Consider the following 8,527-nt stretch of genomic DNA (forward strand, 5'->3'; position numbering starts at 1 on the left):
CCACATCGTCGATCTGGTGGTACTGGAGCAGTTTATCGCTCGGCTACCCAAGAAGACCGCCGAGTGGGTCCAGTGCCACCGGCCCACGTCGCTGACGACGGCCATCAATCTGGCGGAGGACCACCTGGTGGCGTGCCCGGGGGTCGGCGAGCCCCTGCTAACCTCTCCCTCTCTCTCTCCCCCCTCTGTCTCTCCCTCTCGCCCTGTCCCTCTCCCTAGGTCCCGCCCTCCAGGGCCCCCTCGCATTCCCCCCAGAGGCCGGGGTGGAATGGGCCCAGGGCACTTCGAGGGCGGCAGGTAGGCCTGGGCTGGCCTGCTGGCGGTGCGGCGACCCGGATCATTTTGTGGACCGATGTCCGATGATGGACGTCGGGACAATGATCCGGGTCCCGGACTTCCAGCGGACCACCCCCGATCAAGCAGGAGAGTACCAAATTCCTGTGAGTATCAAGGGGGGTACATATCAGGCCTTGGTGGATTCAGGATGTAACCAAACCTCGATCCATCAAAGCCTGATGCAGCCTGGGGCATTGGATACTGGCCGCGTGGTTAAGGTGCGGTGTGTGCACGGGGATGTGGTGGAATATCCGCTGGTCCCAGTCACGATACAGTTCAGGGGAGAAAAACATAGCATTGAGGTGGCGGTTAGTCCCCACCTCCGGCATCCGCTAATTCTGGGAACGAATTGGCCCGCCTTCTCGGCGTTATTGGGGGCGTTATGTGCGGATGCCGCTTGGGAAAACAAGGCTAGGAACGGGGCGGCGCGAGTGCAGGTTGGCGAGACTGATACGGGACCCTTGGGAACAGCTCCAGAGGAACCGAGCGGGGTCGAGAGACTGATTCTCTCGGACCGCGATGACTTCCCTCTGGAGCAGTCTCAAGATGAGACCCTAAAACATGCCTTTCAGCAGGTCCGCTCTATCGACGGTCAGTCTCTCCAACCCGCCTTGCCCGTCACGTATCCTTATTTTGCCCTAATTAAGGATCGGTTGTATCGAGTGACCCAAGACACTCAGACAAAAGTGGATACAACTCAGTTATTAGTACCAAAGAGCCGCCGGGAAATGCTTTTCCAGGCGGCTCACTCTAACCCGATGGCGGGCCACCTGGGACAGGCGGCCACACTGAATCGCTTAATGACCCGATTTTTTTGGCCAGGCATTCATGACAATGTGCGCAGGTGGTGCGCGTCTTGCCCTGAATGTCAGTTGGTGAATCCACTGGCCTCCCCAAAAGCGCCCTTGCGCCCACTTCCTTTAATGCAGGTCCCCTTCGAGAGAATTGCGATGGACCTCATCGGGCCATTAGAGCGATCCGCACGCGGGCATCGTTTTGCGCTAGTTATCGTGGACTACGCAACACGATACCCGGAAGCAGTGGCCCTCCGCAACATCTCCGCGAAGAGTGTTGCGGACGCACTGTTTTGTCTAATCTCCCGGGTGGGGATTCCGAAAGAAATCCTCACTGATCAAGGCACGGCGTTTATGTCACGTACACTAAGCGAACTATACGGGTTATTGGGCATTAAGTCCATTCGAACAAGCGTCTATCACCCACAAACGGACGGCTTGGTCGAACGGTTTAATCGCACACTTAAATCCATGATCCGTAAGTTCGTACAGGAGGACGCCAAAAATTGGGATAGGTGGTTAGAACCCCTCTTATTTGCCGTGCGGGAGGTCCCTCAAGCCTCCACGGGGTTTTCCCCCTTCGAGCTTCTCTACGGACGCCAGTCACGGGCGGTGCTGGACGTCCTGCGAGAAACTTGGGAGGAGGGGCCTTCTTTGGCGAAAAATGAAATTCAGTATGTGCTGGACTTGCGAACAAAACTCCACACCTTGGGGCGGCTATCTAGGGAGAATTTGTTGCAAGCCCAGGACCGCCAGAGCTGGTCACATAACAGGGGTACGAAGCTACGCAAATTCACACCGGGAGAAAAAGTGCTCGTGTTACTCCCTACCTCGAGCTCTAAATTAATGTCGAAGTGGCAGGGGCCGTTTGAGGTCGCACGACAAATTGGAGACCTCGATTATGAAGTGATACGATCCGATAGGAATGGGGCACGTCAAATATACCACCTCAACCTCCTTAAAAAATGGAATGAGGTGGAATCGGTGTTGTTGGCAACGGTGATCGCGGGAGAGGATGATCTCGGGCCAGAGGCGAGCATCAAAGCACAATCGGTCGCGCTGGCCCCGGGGGGAGATCATCTCTCACCGCTCCAACTCACTGATTTGTCTAAATTACAGGCGGAGTTCGCCGACGTGTTCTCGCCCCTACCGGGACGTACCAATTTGATTCAGCACCATATCGAGACCGAGCCGGGCGTGGTAGTTCGCAGCCGGCCATATCGCTTGCCTGAGCACAAAAAAAAGGTGGTTCAGGAGGAATTAGGGGCAATGCTCGATATGGGAGTAATAGAGGAGTCCAACAGTGACTGGGCGAGCCCGATAGTTTTGGTTCCTAAGACTGACGGCTCGGTCAGGTTCTGTGTGGACTATCGCAAGGTGAATGCAGTGTCGAAATTCGACGCTTATCCAATGCCGCGGGTTGACGAGTTGCTTGATCGGCTGGGCACGGCTCGATTTTATTCGACATTGGACTTAACAAAGGACTATTGGCAGATCCCCTTGTCTCCATTGTCCAAAGAAAAGACAGCTTTCACCACGCCGTTTGGATTGCACCAATTTGTCACGCTTCCTTTTGGGTTGTTCGGGGCGCCCGCTACCTTTCAGCGCCTCATGGACAGGATTTTGCGTCCCCATGCCGCATATGCTGCTGCCTATCTGGATGATATCGTGATTTACAGTCACGATTGGCAGCGGCATATGCAGCATGTCAGGGCGGTCTTGAGGTCGCTGAGGGGAGCGGGGCTCACGGCCAACCCAAAGAAGTGTGTGATTGGGCGAGTGGAGGTAAGGTATCTGGGCTTCCACTTGGGTCATGGACAGGTGCGTCCCCAAATTGATAAGACCGCAGCGATTGCAACCTGTCCGAGACCCAAGACCAAAAAGGAGGTAAGGCAGTTCTTGGGGCTGGCGGGATATTATAGACGGTTTATACCAAATTATTCGGACCTCACCAGCCCTTTGACTGACCTTACTAGAAAGGGGCTACCAGATACGGTCCAATGGACGGAGCCGTGCCAGCAGGCCTTCACCCAAGTTAAGGCTGCTCTATGTGGCGGGCCGCTTTTACACTCCCCTGACTTTTCTCTCCCTTTTCTGTTGCAGACTGACGCGTCGGACAGGGGGCTGGGCGCAGTCCTGGCCCAGGAGGTGGAGGGGGGAGAGCGGCCGGTGCTGTACATTAGCCGCAAGCTCTCAAAGAGCTAAGTAGAGAGGCTAAGTACAGCACCATCGAAAAGGAGTGCCTTGCCATCAGGTGGGCCGTTCTCACCCTCCGCTACTACCTTCTGGGGCGGGAGTTCACCCTCTGTTCGGACCACGCTCCTCTCCAATGGCTCCACCGCATGAAGGATACCAACGCGCGGATCACCCGTTGGTATCTAGCTCTTCAGCCTTTTAAGTTCCAGGTGGTCCACAGGCCGTGGCCGACTTCCTCTCCAGAAATGGGGGGGGGGGGGGGGGGGCTGCAGGCCGGACGGCTCCCCGGCCTGAGTCGGGCGGTGGGGGTATGTGGCAAGGGGGGCGTGGTTCAGCGAGGTCTGCAGCGGGAGAGAGAGCCGCGGGACGAGCGGTAAGTGAGTGGGTTGGAAGCAGATTAATAACACCTGTCTCTTGTTCCAGTAATGGGCGCGGAGAGGGTATAAAACACCGGTGGAACCACAGACGGGGGAGAGAGAGAGACGGACGGTTGATGCCCGAACAGAGACTGAGAAACCGGAAGCCGGAAGTGCCGACCCGGAAGTGATCGCGAGTGTTTTGAGTTGGAAAGAATCTCCACACTACGGAGTGTGCCTTGAATATTGAGTTAATAAATAAAATAGCATCAACCGTCCAGCCGACCCCCGTGTCCTCTTCCTTCCTCACACTACGAACTTTGTTACAAAAACATAATAGTCCTGGTCCGCTTAGCGTTCACACAGGCATTTTTAATAGCGAACCTAAAGTTACCGAACCAAAGGCATAGGGAGACACTCACAACCTGATTGGTCGGCTTATATGACGTAGGAGCTCGCTTACGAACAATCAAAACAATGCTGTGTGCGGATTACACGCGCGGGCATTTTATAAGTGTACATATGCCATTATTTTTTTTACCAGAGAACTCATGAAGAGCTCATGAAATGCTCAAAACATTCAAAACAACGCTGTGTGCTGGATTAAACGCGATCATTTTATGCGTGTACATGTGGCATTATTTTTACCCGCTGAGAACTCATGAAGACCTCATAAAATGTTCAAAACATTCAAAACAGCAGCAGGATTTTCTCCTTTGTGCAGAACAGAGACGGCTGTTCTGTCGTCTGTACCTGCTAATAATGGGCAACACAGGAACTTTGATGAGAAGAGCCAGGTATGCTTTTTGTGTGTTTTTTCTAGCATTTTCGAAACATGCTCGTCTGACCAAATGATTAGGCACTTCCTCATTGCTCCACGTTTGCCCTCTGACGTTAAAGTTACTCATTTTGGATACACCGATCTTTCCATGTTGTCAAATCAGCTGCATTATGCGTCGCATCTTGTGACATTATACGTCCGGTTTTTGGTCCGTTTACATGTCTTTGGTCCGTGTTGCGTTCATATATCAATCGAACCGCACCAGAGTTCGTTTGGAAGCGGACCGAGACCCATCTTTTTAGCGGTCTCGGTCCGCTTGTTTGGTGCGCACCAGGGTTCGGATGGCAGCGTTCACATATGTTCAAATGAACCGCACTAATCGAGCAACCGCACCAGGGTTCGTTTTAATCGAACCAAACATGACAAGTGTGAACGCACCCTTACACCTAACCCTACCCTTAAACTGACCCATAACACCACACCTGTCCCTAACTCTACCCGTTTCCCACCTCAATATCAGCAAAGGTGTTTGGCAATACAATTTGAACACAGTAAGTACATTGTACTTATTTTTTATGTAAGTACATAGTACTTAAGGCCACCTAATGTAAAGTGGGGCCAATATAACTTCTAATAAATTAATTGAGCCCGACATTACCATACATAACCCTCTGCAAACGTTAGATTTAAGTCTCTGTTTACAAATTAAACATTAATACCAAACCTGTGGGCTCAACACAGCAAGCAAGCTGTTAGATGAATTGTGCAACAGTGGGAATTCAGGCTCCCATGAGCACTTGGCAGTAAAAAGTTGAGCACCGTGCATGAAGTCTCTTTATATTGTTGACAATAATACAGGAATAGCCTATACAGTCTTTTGGGTGTTTAAACTGTCCACTTAAGGCTGAATGGGGCAATGTGTGCTTGTTTTTCAAAGAGAGCTTTTTGACATTGACGTCTCATGCCCAAGCAAATAAACATGTTTTTGGAGATTTAGATTATTTTTCCCATTAAGAAAGTACTATAATGGTGGTCATCATTTAGCAATACTTTTAATACTTTATTTGCCACTGTAATCTATGCCAAACAGGTAAATGGCATCATGAATATGTATTAAAAGTTCCTAAGTGTGGTTTCTCTAAGTCTTTTGCAAGCAGATGGCATGGGCGCTGTCCTCATACGGTCGAGTGTGTGAGCTTGCATCCGTCGGTGTTGTGTTTTGTTGTTCTCCGCATGGCCCTGGCTTGGTTTCACTGATACCTGATGGGAAAGTGAGAACTGCCAGGTTTTCAGGGTTTTAATGAACTGAGTAGCAAAACAGACAAGGACAGGCCCAACCCGGAGCATTTTTGCTGCTTTCTCAGCAACACTGATAATAGACGTTATCGCATGGATCCTGTTGAGTCAGACAGACTGAGCGCTAAATGTTCAAAAGCTGATGATCCTTAATGACAGTATGTTGTATCTTACAACCTGACATATGGAAATTAAGATTGATGTTTGTAACACACCCACGGGGGCTCATACTGCTGATCAAACACAAAACGAAATGTCTCAAGTCAAGTTTAAATCAATTTTCTTGAGAGGTAAAGTAATAGTTGTCATCATTTACTCACCCTCATGTTATTCTAAACCTGTATGACTTTGTTTCAACATTGGACCCCATTGACTTTCATTGTATGGACAAAATGTCCAAAGACATTTTCTCATAGACGTTTGGAAAATAAGTCATGCAGGCGTGGAACATAAGGGTGAGTAAATTATGACATCATTTAAATTATTGGATGAACTGTGCCATTTCATTTAGTACTGTTGGCAGGTGATCATACACCAGTCCAGATTCCATTGGATTTCCTGACTAGGATGGAGTGCGTGCACCTTGGCTGCTCATTTTGTTTTTTTGATTTGGTTTGGTCTAAAAGGGTGCGCGCATTAAGAGTGTCGCATAAATATCATCTGAGCAGTCCATGCATTTCCCTTGCCAGAGAATTCTCCATTAATTCTGTTTGAAGTATTAGGCCGTCTCATTAATGGACAACCATGAACGAGGCCCAGCTGAGCTTGCCCACAGAGTATTTGGAAGCGCTTAATTCTGACTAATGTACCATAGTCACGGACAAGCATCAATTCCACAGCTCCATCCTCAAGCCACTGTTGGTCAAATTTAGTTCATAATTTGTTAGTAAACTTCATTTAAATGGGCTGGACTTGTGCTGTCCACAAAATGTTCACAGATGGAAAGGTAAACAAACCTTTGTGCGAAATAAATACTCTTTAGCACACTTTATAAAAGATTACGTATGTATTTGTTGCAATAACGTGAAAATGTATTGGAGATTACATTTATATTAAATACAAGTATAGCTGAATTTTAGAATGATTTTCTGACCCACTTAAGTAGGACTTAAAGGTGCGGTATGTAGGATTGACAGCTAGTGGTCGAAATATAGCCTGACAAGCCAGACCCACATCAAGATGTTTGGTCTGGAAACTCACCATAGACAGGGCTCAATCCCAGGGGCGGGATAAACGGTTGTCTTTTAAACTCCCTCTACACGCGATAGGATAGCACTATAACCAACCAGAGCAACAAAGGTGAAACAGAGCTCGTTGATAGATTAAACATTCCCCGTATCCGGTCGGCAAAACTCCGAATACATCTTCCCTTTTTAAGAATGACTTCAGTGCCGCTCTTTGTTCTTTTCTCAGAGAAAAGCTTAACTACAAGTCCTCCAGAGTCGCGTTTAGAGCTGATTCGAAAGACCGCCGTTCACCAGTTTCTGTGTTTACTAGAACCACGCCAACGCAACTTGGCCGTCGTCATTATGGCCCCGCCCACCGACTCTATACACGATGTGATTGGCCCGGCAAGAGTTAGGGGAATACAGCTCAGAAGGGTTTTGAGAGTAGCTAGACGACACTCGGGGCAGATTAGATTTGCTGCCGCTAGGGTGCGTCTAGATTTCTAGGCTAGTTGAAATAGGTACTGCAGTCCAAATTCAAAATATTGGAGATTGTTGTTTCCCCAACCCCCTCCTTCTCAGATTGACGCTCATGCGGGTTGCCAGCTTGAGGACACGCAACAGGAGCGAGTGAAAATTGACAAAGAAAGCTGCACTGTAAGCTGATGAGTTGATTTATCTGCGTTTTAATATGGCCTCGTTCATAGAGATTTTTAGATGGATGCCTAGGCTTTTTAGGTCAGGTAGGATCTGCGATATCTGACACAGTTTGTTTGCTGACTTCAATGTCTGCAAAACACTGTATTGTTTTCCGACAACTGGCAACCTGGCGTGCCAAAATACTTAATTTCTATTTACATTATGTATTTAAATATATTTAAAATGACACATTGGTAATTAGGAAGATAATCAAGTACTTTACACGTGGTTTAGTGTGTTAAGGCCCATTCACACCAACAATAACTATAACGATAACTACACTACTCCAAAGGGAACACCTAAATCACACATTGGATCTCAATAAATAACATATTCAGTTTAAAAATCTTTATTTATATACATTCTACAATTTATTAAGAACAAAATTATGTGACAACAGTCAAAGGAAACCAAAAGCATCAACACACTAAAGGCTGGATTCAAAATCATACCAAAAAATCTATGTTAAAACCTGAAGTCATAGGCTGATTCAACCTGCCTGAAGTTCATCACAGCACCTTTGTAAGACAGTAGTGTGTATGGCCACCACGTGCCTGTATACACTCACAATGTCTGGGCATGCTCCTGATGACATGGCGGATGGTGTCCTGGGGGATCTCCTCCCAGACCTGGATCAGGGCATCCGTGAGCTCCTGCTCCTGTGGAGCTACTTGGCAGCTTTGGATGCTCCTATATAATGTCCCAGAGGTTCTCATTTGGATTCAGGTCTGGGGAATGTGCAGGCCAGTCAATGGCATCAATGCTTTTGTCATCTATAAACTGCCTACACACTCTAGCCACATGAGGCCGGGCATTATAATGCACCAGGAGGAACCCAGGACCCATAGCACCAGCATAAGGTCTGACAATGTCTCTAAGGATTTCATCCCGGTAGCAGTAAGG

The sequence above is a fragment of the Pseudorasbora parva genome, chromosome 15 (assembly GCF_024679245.1).
Source record: "Pseudorasbora parva isolate DD20220531a chromosome 15, ASM2467924v1, whole genome shotgun sequence".
In the NCBI taxonomy this organism is placed as follows: domain Eukaryota; kingdom Metazoa; phylum Chordata; class Actinopteri; order Cypriniformes; family Gobionidae; genus Pseudorasbora; species Pseudorasbora parva.